This window comes from Lissotriton helveticus, chromosome 12 (assembly GCF_964261635.1).
Source record: "Lissotriton helveticus chromosome 12, aLisHel1.1, whole genome shotgun sequence".
Taxonomy (NCBI): Eukaryota; Metazoa; Chordata; class Amphibia; order Caudata; family Salamandridae; genus Lissotriton; species Lissotriton helveticus.
In genome coordinates this window covers 314,786,636-314,806,014 of record NC_136073.1, presented here as the reverse complement: position 1 = coordinate 314,806,014, position 19,379 = coordinate 314,786,636, and the positions used below count along the sequence as shown (strand labels likewise).

Genomic DNA, 19,379 nt, shown 5'->3' with positions numbered 1-19,379 from the left:
GTCCAAGCAAGGATCATCAACGCAGTGTGCGTGTGCTATTTGCAGCCTGAACCCCTTTGTGAGAATTTTCCAGTTATCGTGTGCACCGTAATCCAAGTGAGTCCTATTGATGCTGTGTGCATGTGCTTGGTGAACCATGAGACCTTCGTGAGGATTTGCCTTGTTATCGTGTGCACCAGAATCCAAGTGAGTCATCGATGCTGTGTGCGTGTGCGTGGTGCACTGTGAGACTTTTGTGAGGGTTTGCCTTGTTGTGGTGTGCACCGTAGTTTAAGTGAGTCTCAGGCTTCTTGCAGCCTGAGACCTGCGAGTGGAGTGCCTGGTGACCGTGCACCCCGAAGCTTAAGGAAGATTCAGCGATGCTGTGTGTGTGGGCCCTGTGGCAGCCTGAGGTCTTCGTAACTGTAGTGGCCCGGACGGGCAGCCCCGGAGGAGCTGAGCCGCCGGCCCGAGCTTGCAGTTGCCAATTCACAAGGATTGCATTGGAGGCCCAGCCGCTGGACGAGGAGAGGATAGTGAGTTTGCGCCCCCAGGTAATGTGTGTCAACTCCTGGGGTGGGATGCGGGCTCAGAGGGAGACGCTCTCGGTCTATCTCTCATTACAGCAGCGCGAGCCTCTGCTTTGGCTCGTATTGCGGCCCGTATTGCCAAGGGAGTGGCAGTACAGGGGCCGGAGTGCCCGTGTTGGGTGCAACTGTTGAGAAGCTGACTGCAAGTCAGAAGGAGTGGCGGAGAGACAGCCTGAGGCACAGTGATCGGTGCCAGAGTGTATTTATGCAAAACGGAGTACCTGATTAGAGTATTACGCATTGCATTATTCCTACATAACAAATTACCTGATTAGTGTATTACACATTGCTTTATTTCAGCATAACGTCTGATGGTAATTCCTTACTTCCATCGCGCCAGGTTGGACGGCCAATCATTTTCTGTAAAAGCAGCCATTCTTTGGAATTTCCTACCTACAGTCCTACGCCACATTCAGGATATAAGATGTTTTAAAAAACTTCTCAAAACCCACCTCTTCGGCCAGGCCTATTAATGCATTTCTCTCGCCTTATGTGTATTATTGCTTCCCGCCAGGATACTCATGAGTAGTTGTGTGCGCTATAAATACCAATATAACATAACATAACATAACAACGTACCTGGTGGTTGTATTTTGCATTGCATTATTTTTACCTTGCAAAGTGTCTGATTGCTGCATTATGGCTGACATTATTTTTACAGTGCTAACGTGCCTTATTCTAGTGTAACGATCTGTATAACATGATATCAGGATTACAGGAGAATGTTTAGAAGTGCCCATTAATACCACCAGAACTTACAAGGGCTGGCTGGCCTAACAACCGGCCAGGAGAGATAGTACACATATTCATATGTTGGATTTATATTGTGTGGTCTTATCGTATATCTTTGTATATAAAGTTTATACTTATTTTTATACAACTCGTGTGGAGTCCATTCGTGGTGTCATCATTGGGTTGCTGTGAGCGTGGTTGCAAATACTTTACATATTTGTCTTGAAGATAAGCCTGGCTGCTCGTGCCAAGCTTTCAAGGGAGTGAGAGAGCTATCTCAGAAGGTGACCTTCCTTTCCCTCACGTGGAACTGCAGGTCCCTATTTGGCCTAAGGTACCTACCTCAGCCAACCAGGGATTCCGGGTCTAACACAGTCCATCCAGACTGGTCTACATGACAAGAACCAAGATGCACTTAGTTCTCTTAGGCGAGGTGTGCCTAGATATTGTACTATGCGTCCCCGGTATTTTCGCTCCAGGAGTTCTTTTTCCATCTCCTTGGTGACTGGGACGTCCAGTGTGTAGCAGAAAAATGACAATCAGGATACCTGCTCTTAGGAACAGGATCAGCGGCAGTCCTCCAAATATGCTTCCAAATATGGAGTGTAAAAAGTTTGGTATAACTCCAAGGACCGTCTGAAAGGTGCTTAATAATCCAGAATCTATGGCCTTAAATAGGTGGACGATGCTTGTAGTATCAGACATGTTAAAGATACAATTTACCATTTCTGCGAAATGGAAGTGACAGTTTGTACGTATGAATGCCTGTATCTCTGCCGAAGACCTTGCAACTTGAAGATCAAAAGTCTCTCGCGCGGAGGTTAAGGCCACGGATTTCTGTATAAGCATGGCCATCATTCTGCTCAAAGCATCAAACCGTATTAATGAAACATTTAATGAAGGCCGTAACGGCACCTCCCTGACTGTAAGTGTTGGTGGAAACAATACTTGCATACAGCAAGTAACCCTGGAGCTTCGGTTATCAGATATGGAATGCCCGGAAGCATCTCACAGCAGCCTTAATTGTTCAGCATCAAGTAACTCCCACTCTAAAGCAGCCTGAACACTAGAGGGATCACAGCAGCTGGGGCACCCCTCAAGTGACAGGATAAGTTGGCTACCAAACCGTTACAGGCCCCATGAAGTATTAATTATATCCTGGCATATGAGTGATCCACTTAAAGTATCCTCACAGTTTGTACCACTTACAACACATAGTTTTCCCAAATCTGGCATCGAAACCTGTACAGTAATTACCCAAGATTCCTTTATGAATTCCCTACCCATTTCTTCATATCTGCCTGCTTGCATTTGTTCAAGGCAATATTGGAATTGAAAAATAGTGACTGGAAGAGTTATGTGGCCATGGATTAGCCATTGTGTGGACGGTGACTCTGCCACTGTAAATGCTAATCTGTCCAGTTTTTCAATACGCAGCATTATATACTATGCTCCCCTCTGTGCCATTTCAATCGGTTTTTCTGTTAGATTGTATGAAGAAAACAGAGGCGTGCTTATGAAATGCCAAGGCACATAGCTTGGGCGCAAATATTGCAGCATCCAGCTAAATACCATAATAGAACACAATTGTGATTGCCTGTGTGGTAATATGGACAAACCCTGTTCTAGTACATCAATAGCAGAAGATACAATGTGGCCCAGTGAATATATCCTGGAAGTTAGTGTAGTTAACCTATTGTCAACCACTGCTAGAGCTTTCTCCAAGTTTATACGATCTATTTCTCGTAATCTTCCCGCTGCCTCTTGTTGTAATATTTTCAAAATCTCATTATAGACAGTATAATAGAAACGGTTATGACGTGGCTTCCTAGGACCTAATAAAAGATCCTGTAGATCCACATCCTCTGCAAGTAAGGATAAGTGTTGTTTCACATGTGAAAGTGTTGATATCATTAGCCAATCGACGCATTACTTCCCAACACTGTATAATGTCACTACCCCTGGGTGTTGTCTCTGTACATAGTGTGGATCTGGCCTGTTGATACTAAACCCTTTGGTTTTACCCATGAATCTTTCCTGACAACTATTGGTGTATGTGGGCCAAATCAACCATCCCTTCCTATTTGGGTCTGATCTATTGTATTGCATGATCTCATCTAGCGTAATCCCCCCTTGTGATGTTGTTACCCTTAGTGTGTGGTGGTGTGGGCATCCGAGGTGTATTTAAATCTTTGTTCTTGGCTAATCGAAGACAGGTCTTTTGTTGCACCGTTTCAATCAAAAACATTATTTGCTGAGGAATAAGGCATGCTTTACATAGTGCCTCTGTTCCCTGGAGCTGCCAGTCTCTATTACCCCAGAGAGATTTTAAGTCTATGGTGTCTTTCCATAAGTCAAAACCTTGTTCAGACAACTGGGCAATAAAGGACGTCGAATACATTTGTTTGGTGTTAGTCAACATATTTTTCTGAGCTGGTGTTGGTGCAACCTTATTATAATATGTGGCTGGGTCAGACGTGTTAAATCCTGAAAAATATGGAAATTTCTGTGCAAATGTCTTCAAAACTGCTTTTCGGCGGTGTTGAGCAATGTTCCCATTGGTGGTATGCAAAAACATTCCTGGGATTAGCAGATTTGTGCAGAAAGTGATGACCAAGAGATTATTGATAGCAATACATTGTTTCAAAGTCTGATATGCCTTCCAACATTTTGTTATTAGAAAAAGCAGAAGATTTTTCTAAATCAGACAACATATTATTTAGTTTCATAATCTCAATTATTGGACAATGTACTGGAGGTAATGATATCACTCACAGGTGAGTAGCACCCTATATAAATCCCTGATTGATTGATAAATTGATTGTGGTATTTTTAAAAGTTCGGCCGGGCCAAATATATCATAATTAACCTTGTCCCACACTATACCGTCAGGTATAAGAACTGCTGTAATGTTCACTGATGATAGGTCTCTTTTTTCACGATATGATGATAGATGCAGTTTTCAGAATCACATTCACTTTTTGTGCTGTAGAGCTTTCTCGAAGATAAGTTCCATTTATAAGCATACTAAAGACAGTTACTAGGCCTATCCAGAAAAGAAAGAAAAGTATCTGGGTAGATACCCAGAGTTCCACCCAAGGTGATACCACGTAAGTCTTTTTAAGAAAGTTCAAGAAATTTGGGCTAGCATCGTTTCAGGTTCACTTCGATCCAATGAAAAAGTATCAAAGTCAATGAAATTGCCAGATGCAGTTCGATACCTTTTCGGTATTTCCACAGGTCTTGTGGAAACTGTAGCTTGCTGTTGTTGGGGCATATTGACGTAGATATCAGTGTTTGGTTGAATTGAAATTTGTCTTTCATTTGAATTCTGATTTTGAACTTCAGTTACAAGAAAAATGAGTTTCATCGCATTATTGCATAGTCCATCATTCCGTGCAGGTGACTCTTCAAACATGATGAGTCTTTCTGTTTAAACTTCTTGTATAGTCGCGAGAGGAGCGTGTCTGTTACTCCGGAGTCCACGCGGGCTACTACTCTGTATCGGCCACATAGTGTGGTTTGATTAGGTCTATTGAGACAAATCTTTTCTCCTTTTCACTGGCAAGAGGCGGCAGAGTATTGTTCTTGTTCCTTCAAACACCAGGACAGGTACAGGCTTTCTGGATGATGGCCCAAGTTCTTTTTTGTCCGCTATTTTTTTCTCTGACCAGGTCTCCAGATTTACGGATCCAGACAGGTACCCACATTCTCGTCCCAAATAGGACCTCATAAGGAGTGACACCCTTGGAACTCCATACAGATGTTTTACCCATCTTCCACCTGAGCCTACTACTATAGCTGTTAAAGACTGCTTTAAGTCCCGGTTTTTCCTCTCCACAACCAAATTTCCCTCAGGATGGTACGGAGAGGAGTACCGTAATGCTACACCCTAACTTCCCGTGGCTTCCTTGTAAGCCCTAGAGCTAAATGTGGCCCACAGACACAAGTTCTGGAAGGCCAATGAGCAGCTATGATTTCTGCCACCTTTCTCAGAGACCAACAACCACCTTCCAAGATGGGATATCCTCCGACCACAAGACTCCCTGGACTCTGAGAAGAGTATGGTGCTATTTCCCTCTGTAACTCTGCAAATGGCAAACGATTTATTGGGGTGATGGGTCTCTAAGTAAGTTAATTCTCTTGTTTGTGCATTCTGGCAGAATGCAGCTGTGGACACAGATCTCCACTGTTTTCCCATATCACAGTGTTTTCAGCCCCAGGGAGCCACTATAGATGGACAACCAGCCAAGATCGCTCCAGCCGCGGTTGATAATGATATGAAATGCACCCACATTTGATCAACCCTGCCGATGGCTCTTTTATATATTCCTATACGCTGAATTGCACCGGGATCTGTGGGTTTTAGTTTTCTCCCAATATGTTTTCATTAGCCATGAATAGTTGCTGGGTTCCGGGCCTGGAAGGTGGCCTGTACATTGTTGTAAACAGTAATAACCTGCTGGTGCAATCATCTGCCACTATCCCAAGGCATACCCCACGAGCAATTGCATGATCTGTGTTAATGTTTTGCTTTCTATGTTTGGTCGAACAGGATTTTAACATTGGATCGTGTATAGGAAGATGTAATTGGTTTGTTTCTGTTCTATTGACATTCATTCATCTGAACCATCTAAACCACCTGTCACATGATGACTCTTGTTCTTCGAAAATACACAAGCCTACTACTCTCCGCATCTACCGCTGAAGCACTCAAGCTCTGGAAAAAATGGAGGGGGCAAATATTGCACACATCATTCTCCGCTTTTGCATGGGAGTAGTCATATGAATCAGAGCTGGGGTCCCATTTGAAGCTCTTGACATGATAATAGACATACATGGCAGATCCACCCTACTCCGGGGCATGCTAGAAGGCATACCTATCGTGATTTGAAGTATTTCTGCTCTGAACACGGTACAAGACACATTTCTTGCACATCCTTCCCCGGTCCTTCCCAACTGGACAATGCACCCCTGGGGCGTATGCAGAAATGTTAATTCAGTGTTAGACATAGATCTTGATTGATCACCCCCCACCCCTCAGTTCAGCAGGCCAAAGCTCCTCAGACCTGAGTGCAGGGTTGGACACTCTTGGATGCTTGGCCTAGCCAGAATAAAGGTGTGCAAGAGTAATACTACTTTTATCTACTGCATGATTTACACACACAACTGGACCGCTTATTGTGCACCACCTCATTCCTTGCTCATGTTACACATACTACTTAACTAGGAAAAACCTTATCAGATCACAATCCTTTAGAGCTGATGCTTGCCTGGGGCAGATTGCCCACTCCGGTACCCACGTGGAGGCTTCACCCCTGTCTCCTGGAGGATGAGGAATTTTATGATACCTTGGCCAAAATCATGGATACCTACTTCACACACAATACTAACATAGCCATTCACCACTCTTAGAGTGGGAAGCATTCAAGGTGGTACGGAGATGAACATCAATTAGCTTGACTGTGGGAGCTGTTACCAGGAGCTGATACGTGTGAAGACAGTGTTGGGAGTATTGGAGTAGGCTGCAGTGGTAGATGTGACGAGAGCAGCAGAGCACCAGGAGGCTCGGATTGCGAGCTTCTAGAGCGTCTCTGCGTTATTGATTAGCGATCATACGTGCAAAAAACACATACAGAAGCTGACAAATCTGGCACTTTGTTTGCTCAGATGATTAGTGACATATTTACACTATCCTCACACCGTAGATGGCCCACGTTACCACCCAAGTAGTGATAAACCAGGCCATCCACAATTGGCTCTTCCTCTTCTTCAGTTGGTCCCAAGGCGATGTGTGCTTTTTTAGATGACTTAAATCTGCCACAAGTTCCTTCTGCAGATAGGGAGGCCCTAGCGGCCCCACTATCTACCAAAGAAATCTGGGAAGCCATTAAGGAACTCCCTTCAACAAAACCCTGGGAACAGATGGGTTACCAGTGGAATTATATGCCACCATTTATAATCAACTTGTGCCACAGCTGAAGCATTTATATACTTCCTCCTTGGAGAGAGGTGGGTTGCCACCCACCAAGGGACAAGCTCTGGTGACCTTACTGAAACACAGGAGGTTACCCACTGACATGGCATCATATAGGCCCTTTATCGCTACTAAACATCGCTACTAAGTGAAGTGCCTGGCTCATTGACTTCTACCCTTACTTCCCAAACTTATCCATGTGGATCAATGCAGATTTGTTCCTGGCCACAGCACATCTCTAAATATACGCAGACTATACCATGTCATGGATGCGTTCTCAGGTCACACTCAGTGAACGGACTGACTTTCTCCAGATCTCCGCCAGAAGTTTGGAACCTTAAGTTGGGACTATATGCTAGCTCCCTTTGCTGTTTTGGCCTCCCCTCTAATTATATACGTTGGGTTGAACTGCTGTACAGCTCCTTCATGGCACGGGCAGGAACAGTGGTACACATCTCAGATGCTTTCCCTGTTCTCCGAGGCACTAGGCTGGGTTTCCTGCTCTACCAAATGTTATTTGGGATTGCACTAGTACCCTAGCACAGAAGCTCCAACAAGACACTTGTGACTTAGGATTCTCTATTGGGCCTAGAATTCACACACTGTCTCTATAAGTAGACAACATAATATTGTACTTCAAGGATCTACGGGAGAACCTACACACAGTAGCTCAGACAGTTACACTCTTCAAGTCTCTCTCAGGGTTTGCCTTCAACACTGATAAGTTCTACACTTTTTTCTTTGTTGATATGCCCTCGCCCAACTGTCCCCTTTAGAGATAAGCTGATCCTGGTGGCACCCCCTACATTCAGAAATCTGAAGATACTGAGAGACACAGGATCTACTGGAAGGGAATCACTAGAAGTCGATCACCTCCCTCCAGTCTCAGTTGCCTTTTGGATCCCAGTCCTGCTTTCAGAGGCCGCCAAGCCATATATAAGAAGGTAATGCTTCCACGCCTTCTCTACTTCTTTGTAAATTTACCAGTAGTAATACCAGCTCTATATTTCAAAACCCTGAATACTCTCCTGATAGATCTGGTTTGGGGTCATGGTAGAAGACACATTAGTCTTGTTAAGCTGCCGCTGCCATCAGATGGAGGAGGGAGGGTGGCACCAGACTTTTAATCTTATTACCTTGCAGGCCAGTTACAATGGTTCTCCAATTGCCAGGCCGGCCGCAGTCTTAATGAAATAGATTACACTCAACGCATGATCACACAGTAAATTACTCTGCCCTAGCCCACCCCCCTCCCAAAAGCCCTATTATTGCTAAGAGTTGCTCTCACACACTGGAAAGCAGCCATGAGATATACTGTCTCCTCCACCCCTAATATACCTTTGTTGGACCTACCTACAATGGCTGGTACGCTGAGACAGTGGCGACTACATGCATGGGAACTGAAAGGAGTGACTACGGTGGGGGCACCGTTTTAGGGTTGGCACACAGTTGAGACACACAGACTTTATAAACGAGCAGGGTCTTGCGGACTCATTGTTCCTAAAACATGTGAATATCATATACATCCGGCAACACTGGTCCCCTGATGGGATAGAACCACCCACACACTAATTCATACAGTCACTACATATAATGGGCCATGGCAGGCATTTGAAATGGTGACTTTACCGAGGACTTCATACGCATCTAGCGCCTTCTCTGGCTCCTTTGAAGACCCAGTAGGAGATGGACATGGGTAGAAAGTTCAGAGATAAGGAATGGACCTTTATCCTTGAATTCCCCAAGAATATTTCCTGCAACTCTACATTCAAACTTATAAAATACTCTATTCTGCATTGCGCATGCCTTAAACCACATAAGCTCCATACCATCTTCCCCAATGTTTCCTCAGCATGCCCAATATGCTCTGAACAGGATGCTGACCTGATGCATATGCTTTGGGCTTATCTCACAATCTCCTTATATTGGGCTCACATTGGTGCCATACTTAAGGAGGTAATGGGCGGGACCAACTGGCGTTCAGCTGAGAGCTGTATTCTGGATCTCTACCCACGTCCCAAAAATATTAGGGTAGGGGCACAATTTGCACACCTGCTGCTCCTTTGGCAAAGCACCTACTGATCAAGATGTGGAAATCGACAACACCTCCAATGCATTCCCTATGGAGGGAGGAGTTTGGCAGAGAGCGACGTTCTTTACTTTGAAGAATACCGCGGATTGCAGAAGCGAACGATTGCAATGGACTGGGACACATTGCTGGAATCCTTTAAGGCCCTTGAATTGCCTCCTACTTGAATACTGTTATTTGCTAATGGAAGGACTGCTATGATACCCTAGATGTGTGACAGGTTGGGCCCGCCACATGTCCCGGATGGGCAGCCGCGGCTGAGACCCACGTTTGTCTGCTTGAATGTCGAAATAGATTGTGGAGTCTTATTGCCTGTCGCTGTTCTTGTTAATTACTGAACCAAAGGGTACATCTGCTAATTGACCTACTTGCCACCTATTGTGCTGAAACAAGACATGCTTTAACAGATGGATGGTTATGTTACGGGGAGGGGGATTGTTATGTTAGAAAATTGGTTATCACCACATACTTCTGGGGAACATATTGTTGGACAATCACCTTGGATCATACCTATAACGTGTATACACTAGACTGACTTGTAAGGACTGAGTATTAATTTATGTTTATTCATGATATGATTGATGGAATGTCAATTCTAACAGCTATGTCTTTGGAAGATTGTGAGGAAAAAAAACCAAAAAAGAATAAGAACGATTCACATTGATTGAAACTGGCTGCATGTTCTAACACACCACATGTTTTTGGGCAAGAGTAAACCTCAAGGACACATGCAAAATGCACACAACAATCTCTTCAATGAAAAATATGCAATATAAAAAATAAAGGTTTATTAATAATATTGATCATAAAATACACTCATCACAATAAATTAAAATACTAATTTAAAGTAATGCTGCTCGAGAATGCATCAATATGTATAGCTAATATTAAGCTTTATGCCTCAAAATCGACTTGGAGATCTAGGTACTAGCCTCATTGGGACAACATAATTTTTCGTTTAAAGTCTTCAGTGGACAGAACATTGATGACTGAGCATCAATTACAGCTTGTATGCATCTAGCCGTTCTTTGTCCAGATTTTGATGTTAAAATGTCAGCATGTCTCACCAATTACGGCCACCGTCCGAGGACAGAAAAATGACATACAAATTTCGGTTTCAATCCTTAATCCTTCAAATCAATCATACGAAGGGTGTATTGTCCATATCATTTATAAACTGACCTATCTTGCAGGCAGGCACACTGAGTGTGGGATGCTGAATGAAAGATGTGGCAACATATTCAACGGGTGGCAGCTCTATGCAGAACTTGCACTCCAAAAAGTGAATGTCTAAATTTAGCATTAACAGTAGCCTCAGTTTATGAGTCACTTTTTCACAGTTACCCACCTTTCTGTGGATCTTATTTTTACTAATATCATGGCTCTGTGCCCTAAAGCACTGCTAATCAGTTCCACAGTGTGTGTGCGTTCTGGCCCTAAAAGGGGATTGTCAAAATTGGTTTAACTCGATTTGTCAAATTAAGTTTCATGTAACGCTGTGGTAATGTCACAGAAATGACAGTAGTGGCATAGAAGCTAAAATCTATGTTGACTGTAGTGTGTATTTACACCAGCCACATATATGACCAAAATATATGGCTGTCAGTAACACCACTGTTTTCTGGCTCAGTTGTAGGCTAAAAGCATTGCAGTGATACTTGCAAAAGGTGTATTTACCAGATACAAACACCTTTCTTAATTTCTTGATAAACCACACCTAGAGTACGAGTTGAAAGCTTAAAGGACTGAGTGCTTAACATAAAATAAAAGGCATACTACATATTTGAACTAGTGTTCCCTTACAGTGACTAAAATACCAAAAGCTTTTTTTCAATGTGTAGGTGCAGCTAGATACTTCATAAACTAGCTTTAGTAAAATTGAAACTCTTAATTATAAATTGCTATATTTGCCTGTCACAATACTAATAAATAACTATTTTTTTAATTTGTTCTAAAAATCTAGTTTTCTGAAAGAAGATTTTTGATAACTTTAGGGAAAGTAACTTAAAACAATATACTTTGCTATCTGAGCCAAAACTGTCTTAGAACCAATTCTGGTACTCATCTGTCCTCCAGAGGCCCCTACACATTCCTAGCTATAATTAATAACATTTCCCCCAGATGATAACTGCTGAGCTTCTGGCCCAAGAAGGCAGGGGTGTCAATATACTGGCCACTTACTAAATGAAGGTGACAGTGTCTACTTTCATTTACTCCCAGGCCTCTTGTAGATTCTTTGACTCCAGTACTTGCAGGGCAAAATAACAGTTATTGGCCCTGCTAGAGGGAGAATATGCCATCTAAATAGGGGAGTGAGTTAGGTAGAACTCAAGGTCCTTGCGAATGAATAGGTGTTTAGTCTTTTTAGATTTAAGGTTTTAGGGGAATGTTTACAATAAGGGGGAGAGGAAGTGCTGCAAAAAGAAGTCCCATTAGGGCCATAGAGCACATCAGATTGAGTGGGAAGAGTTCTGCAATCACTGGCAAGGAAAGAATGGCACCTCACCACTACCTCATCAGCACATGCTTGGACCTAGGAAGATCACATCTAAAAGAGGCCAGGCTGGAAGAAAGAAGGTTCAAGGACTCTTGACTGCTGCTAGCATCCAGGGAGCCGGAACTGTTGGCCTAGGTCAAGTGGATGACCCCCTGTCGATTTGACTGTTCAAAGGACACAAAACGCAGGAGGACTCTTGACTGAAGTAAGCCCAGGTAACCACTGAGGTCTGGAATCTTTAGGAGCTCTTGCTGTGCCACCTGGCTAAAAGTAAAAAGGCACTATAATGCGGACAATGCTGGCTATGTCATAGTGCTTTCTTTTTCTTCAAGCAATGTTGCTAAGCAGATCAACTGCAGTGCAACATTAAAAAACATTGACAAAGCCATTATGCATAGGCGACACCGATTGGCTTTGCCAGTGCTTGTTTTGAATCAGACCCATACCTCACAATGTTGCAAACCTTAAACAGTGGGGCATTTAATATACAAATGTTGGTGGTTCTTGAATCATTTATTGGCATGTAGTAAGCTGCAAAACAGAAAGGATTGCATTTTCTGTAATGTAACAGAAAATAATACATTTTGGAGGATTAGAACAGAAAATATTAGAACAGAAAAGATTGCATTTTGGTTGAATTTTCGGAGAGTCTCTTGAAGAAAAGACAGTCTATGCATTGCACATCAGTCAGAACCAAATAGAATTATCCTCCAAGGATACACCATCTTCCGCAAATGCATAGCACTGAAACTTGAAACTCATTGTTCCATAACTGAAAAACAATTTAAAATTAACACATTTTATCATTAAAATAATTATCAAGGATTATTAAATGAATCTTTTGGGAACAAACTACATGCATATGAAAATAAATTAAATAAAAAACTAGAACGATATGGAATAAAATGACCGAATATTGTTTAAGGGTTTCCTATGTTTTTGCCAGTCAGTACAAATAGAAAAAGGAGAGCGTAAGGAAAGGGCTTTGCCGTTGTACACTTGAATATCATGTATCAAGCGTGGGCTGTTTCATACACAGGGCCTGATTACGGGTTTGGCGGCCCGACCAGCATCAGATTCACGCCGCCAACTAAGTGGTCCCCTCCCCGTATTCAGATGTTGTTGGATTTCAGAATGAAAGACCTCCGGACCATAGTTAACACCAGCAGCCATTCGCCGACTGCCGGTGCGGTGGTCGGGAGAAAGCACCTGCCATAGGATGGTACAGAGAAGTTACCCTGCTGTCCAAATTACAAGGTTGCTTTCCGGCAAGCCAATCGTGGCGGTGGGACCGCCTGTTTCGAGTTGTCGAAAATTAAGGTTTTGGGGTGCATACTCACCCATTTCCATTTTTTCCCTTTAGTCTCCGGCATGGATCACTTCCTCAAGGTCCCACCTTCACAGCAGCCTTTTGACCCTAAAGAAATCGACCCTTTTGGCACTGAAATCAAAGTAAGTCCGTTTTGCACTATTTACCCATTGACTGGACTGGACTGGGCACAGACGGTCCAGACTCCAGCAATAGGCAGTAGGCATTTTTTTGACGTGATATGCATATGTGTACATTCAACAGTTGTGCTGTCATAGTATACACACACGCATCAAGAAATATGAAACATCATTCACTGTCATCAGAAAGACCTGCCGCCGGCCCATCAGTGACATAGTATCACAGCGGGGTGAACCGCTGCTGCACGGTCTTCTTTGGACCACTGCCGTGGTGGCACGGTGGTTAGACTGCTGAAGTCGTTATCACTATAGGTACAGTGGGTGTGCTCACCTGCTTTTTGTACCTGTAGGGCACTGTGTTATTAGAGAAAGAGGAAATGGATGCTTCTGCCATTTTTTATTTACTTCTTTAAAACATTTCTAAAGTGCATCTGTCACCTAACAGATATCCTGGCACTATTGTAACAGTTTGAGGGCAGGAAAGAGCGGTCCCGTATTGTGATGATTTCAAGCCATACTGAACCACTTCAGAGTCACAAAGGAGAGAGCCACGCTTTAAGACACTTTCTGAATTGCAATAGGTTAAAGGCTAGCCTCAGGGTATCTGGCAATTCATTCCAGAGTCAGTCTCCTTCAGTAGACACAGCTCCTCCTCCTTGTCTCGCTCTTCTATATCTGGCCATGTGTGCCAGCTTAGCTTAAGAGGAGAAAAGGCTCCTCCCTGGGACATACCATTTGATCTATTTTGCAATGGGGCCAGGCCGATACCATGCAAACATTTAAAAACAATACAAAGAGACTTAAATTGTATTTTTTGTTTCAGAGGAAGCCCGTGTATGTCTTTCAATGTTAGCAAAACTATGGTCCTTCTTGTCCTGTTAAGTGACAGTCTGGCTGCTGCTGCTTGGACCCTCTGCAGTCTTCTTATCAGGTCATCTGGAGTCCCAAGCAGTAAAGCGTTGCAGTGGTCCAGGCGGTTCAGGATCATACTGCGAACTACCAGGGCTCTTGACATGTTAGGTAGCAGAGGCAGAATCTTACATACTGCTTTTAATGAAGCAAAGCAGGTGCATACTATCTTGTTGACATGTCATTCTAGATTAAGATTCTTGTCAAAGGAGATTTCCAGATTTTTGACTGCCTCCGAAGGTGACAAAGTCTTTTCGGGCCAGAAATCGTATTGTAGCAAGGGTGGAATTTTATTTGTCAGACAACATAAGAACTCAGTCTAATCTCCCTTTAACTTCAGGAAGTTAGATTTGAGCCAGTTGGTCAGTATGTCATTTATGCAATTGTGAAATCCATTTGGTGTCCTCGAAGGATCCTCTTCTAATGACCGAATTAGCTGAGTATCATCCGTGTAGTTACCAGGCTGATCACATGAGATTTAATAAGTGAGATCAAAGGCTCATATAGATATTGAAAAGTATAGGGCTGATTGATGAGCCCTTTGGGACACCGTGATTAACAGACCTAAACTCAGAGTAGAAAGGGGGGAGTGACACTGCCTACCTGCCAGATATCAATGCAGCCATTTTGATTCTGAACACTTCATTCCAATGGATGATAACCTATTCAGAAGTGTATTATGATTCACCGTATCGAAAGCGGCAGAAAGATCTAACAAGATCAGTACCACTGAGTTACCATTGTCTACACACATTCTAAGTTCATCCATAATGGTGAGTAATGCTGTTTCAGTCCAGTGGCCAGGTCGAAACCCCAATTGCTCTTTCTGTAAGATCTGGTTCGTTTCTAGATACTGATTTCTGCAGGATAATGAAGGAAAGAATTAGGTCTGTAAATACTTGGAATCCTATGATCTAGAAAGGCCTTCCTTATCAGAGATGTGATTAGAGCTTTTTTCCAAGCTGTTGGGTCCTTCCCCTTACTTAGGGATTGGCTACATATATGGGAGAGTATCATGTGCCAGTTAGTTCCAAACATTTCAAGGGATAGGATCCAGCAGTGCCCTTCCTTAATATGGAACATGCCAGGCATAGTTGTGCAAGTTGTGATCCGAAGGGGGGTGCCCTCATCATGGGGTCAAGGACACTCATAAATTTCGAAAAAGCATGTGAATTCCCAGGAGCACTCAGCAGGATTGCTGTTCTCTCCAATTTTGTGTGTGATTTTCTTGACCCTTGCCAAAGATTTTTTTTTATTCTTGTAAACCGATAAAATAGATTTTCGATTGGCTTTGGATAAAATTCAGAATATTACTGATATAAAATAAGTAATTTTAAAACCAATATTTTTCTGTTTAATAACTCTCTTGAGGTTTTGCCCCACTTCTAAAGGCTAATTGTTGGGCTAAAAAACCTTGATATATTTAGGGATCACTGTTTCAGAATACTACAAAGAAAGTATGTCTCCTTGTTTCAGATTGCAGTCTCTGCCCCTCCTTTTAGAACATAGGGTGTCTCTAGTTAAAATGCAAAAATTGCCAGGGTTTTATATTTTTATTTTTAAACATCCTTAAAAGTTAACATTTAGGTTTTTCTGACAAGTTGAGGCAATTCTGCAAACTTTCATTTGGAATCACACAGGATTGATCAATAAGTTTGGAAAACTGACAGTGTGTAAAGAAGGAGTATTAGCACTGCCTAAAATGAAAGAATGGTGAATTCACAATTTAACCAGGTTTCATTGGTATTCTCTAAACCGATTTTATGACATTTCCAGAATGATGATCATTAAATTGAGTTCCAATGTCAAAGATTCCTTGATACTCCTAAAAAAAGTTTTGCGTTTAAAACCATGAACATTTTGATGTTGATATTTTCCTCAATTTCAAGGTCCCTCTTATTCATACAAGCATGACCGTGCAATATTGATGATTACTATAGCTCAATTTAAACATGTTCACAATTATAAAGGGGAATAATATTGTCTATAACTTTATAAGGGATGTTCTGCACATATTTGAGATGGATCTCATAGCACCAAATCAGAATGCAATGCTCTGACAATAGAGTGTGGTTTTGGTTGTCATTTCAACACCTGAAAACCTGTTTAAAACCTACTCTAAAAAGCGACTAAAGATTTGGTAAAATTTCTATTTTCGGACCATCAATCCAGATTAGGTATAAGTCGATGTTATAAAAAGATGAAAGAAGGAATTTAAGATCAATGTACTACGAGCCATGCTTAAAAAATGGTAAGAAGGGTTGCGGGACACTGTGCAAATGCACAGGGAGATGTCGTTATTTAACAATGAGTCTATTCTGGGTAATATTTGAGATGTAATGATATATATGCAAAGTCATCAAATGAAGTTTTACATCAGACCAGATACCTTGTTGATCTTGCCTGGATGGGTCTTACAAGTGAAACATATTTATTTTTATTAAAATGCTTATTGCTAGATCACTTATGACTCCTCATTGGAATGCAGATCAGGCCCCAAGCTATCAGAATTGGTATGTAATGTTTAAAGTAAAAAAAGTTAGTATTTCAACGCGCCAAAAGGATTGGTTTGAATAAGACATTTTTGAAGATATGAACATATTTACCTGATTAATGAATTGCAATGCTCATTGAGCATTATCAAGATGAATGTTTCTATATAGTTATAGTCAAAATTGTACCTTTTTCTATTTCAAGAGAATTTGTATATTGAAAGGTATGATATATGATTATTTTTCCTCTATCATACCCCCAATTAAAAATGGGCACAGATATGCTACTGAAATGTGAACCATGGGATCGTATACATATTTAATATCAGAGGTGAAAGTGAGGGTCATTCTGGCACACCATGTCAGGCTTCCTATAGTTATTTTCTTTCTTTATAGTTTTAGTATGACACTAGTAATTCCTGAAAACTATACTTACAAAGAAGGAGCACCTCAGTATATATAAAAGATATGCAAACGTTTCCGGTTGGAGTAACTACCTTAAACTTTGTCATGATACAGTGTCTTGCAAAAGAGAAGTTACAGTTTGAACTTGACTTCAAGATAACCAGCAATGTTTGCATCCTGTCATTCCCAATTATTAGCAAGCTGTATGTTTGTGCTAAAATTCTAATACCATGTGCATGACATTCCATGCATAGTCCAATTTAAGAATCCTTATTCCCTCACAGTAACCCTTAATATGAAGTAACAACACCAGTATTAGAAAACTTCAGATAACAATTCTGAATAATAGTTCATAGTTCGCTTCTACCAACAAACACACTTTTTCAAAATACTACTCTTCCCAATGCCCATCAGTACAAATCCGTGGGAAGCAATAGCTCTTGGGAAGGGAAGATTGAGATCGATGTAGTATGATCAGATTCTGGAAGAGATTGGAAGACCCAGAAAGTAAAAAAGTAGCGTACTGGTGTCGTAAAGAAATTCAGAAAAGTGAGCTAAAATGGGCAAAGGCCACTAGGGAAAAACTGAAGGGAATCTGTAATTCGTTAGAGATCGGCTTGGACTTGGGAACCTATCAAATCCAAAGTACCAAAGGTGACCTGAAGCAAAGGGGTAAAGAAGTCTCCAAAGTGCTTGATATAGGTAATCTAACAAAGAAAAAATCAATTGCGCATATGCTAAATGCTTGGTCTCAAGAAAACTGGTTCCCCTACCTTGATAGATTACCCAATCGTGGACTCAGGCAAGAGATCCTGAGGCTTAGAATTGGGATAAACCCATGGATAATAAATATAGACCTTAAATTAAAAATGTTAGATCTGGATGGTCGCTGCAGGTGCAATCTGGGAACTAATGTAGACCTGCTGCATATTATGTTGGATTGTCTGACACTCCTAGAACATAGGAAACTTTGGCTGCGCCCAATTTTTATAAGATATGATGTAAAAACAAGATCGCAGGCAGCCAGCCTTTTAACAGAAATCCCCTATATTGACGTTGTAATTGCCCTCGGGAAATTTATAAAGGCGGCCCTGAGCGCATCGAGAACCAAAGAATAATATGTAGTACTGTATGGTTTTAGTGGAATGAATTCATCGGAGTAGTAAAAATGTGAATAGGTTTTAATATACAAAATAAGTTTTAACATAAGTGTGAATTTTATTGAATTTTGTATTTTTAATAAATGGTGTGTAGAATCTTTTAATGGACAAGTTTTAAAATAAGTGTATGAATTTATGGTACATACTCCATTCTGTGTTATGTTCACTGCATTGTTTAAAGACTATGGTCATAATAAACATATATTTTGACTTGACTTGACTTGATGTAGTATGGTCCTAACTACAGCAACATTGTATCATGATTGCCTAGCATTAACTACAGCAACATTGTATCATGATTGCCTAGCAAAGGATTCGAACCACAAGAGAATGTATACATGGTGTTCCAAGATGGTCACAGTCTCTCCAAAATATAGGTGTTTGCATGGTTTCCTTGAAATTATTTGTTGACAGCATACTTATTTATAGCGCCTCCTCTATACACCCAGCTGTAGTCCAGACAGTGCCACCACTCTGTGAGGACCGCTAGTCTTTTCTTCGCTGATTGGAGCTTAGCTCAAGGGGATTCGTAGTACACCTCTCCCACGTTTGAGCTACAGTAAGCAGCATCTCCAGCCTCACTTCCGTTTGATCCTTTCAATCATGGAGGAGAAGTGTTGTTTCTGTGCACGTAGTAAGAGTTTATCTTAACAAAGCTTCAGCTTCAGTATAGATTACATTAGGAAATCTAGGGCATTACATTAAAGAGCATAAAAAAGGAAGTTTCTGCTTTGCTACATTCACCAACTTCTGGATGACTATTCCTTCCTACCTACCATGTGGTGTCTCCATTTATGAAGCTTGCTTTAAATGAAAGACCGGAAGTAAAGGTCCTGCACATAATGTTATCGAGCAGCACTGGTGTTAAAAACCATATTTTGCAGAGTGTGTGAACCAATGCAAAATGTTCACCTCACGAGAAATTATCAGATCTGTAATGCTAGTAAAAGAGTTGATTTTCATCAGGTACATTTTTTATTGTTTTTCCTGGATAAGGTTATTTATCACATTCCATATGAATTGTTCGTTTAATATTTTTTTGGTTTTATTCAGGCCTTTATAACTTGCTTTTTCCTTCTTTTAATTCAAGCATTAGATGT

The 19,379-nt window shown here is 41.6% G+C and overlaps 1 protein-coding gene across 1 annotated transcript in view; it reads left to right on the top strand.

The window, feature by feature from the left end:
• LOC144797587 (chromodomain Y-like protein 2) overlaps positions 1-19,379 on the top strand; it is a 625,531-nt gene that overhangs the window by 550,782 nt on the left and 55,370 nt on the right. The gene's annotated exons all lie outside the window — the stretch shown is intronic.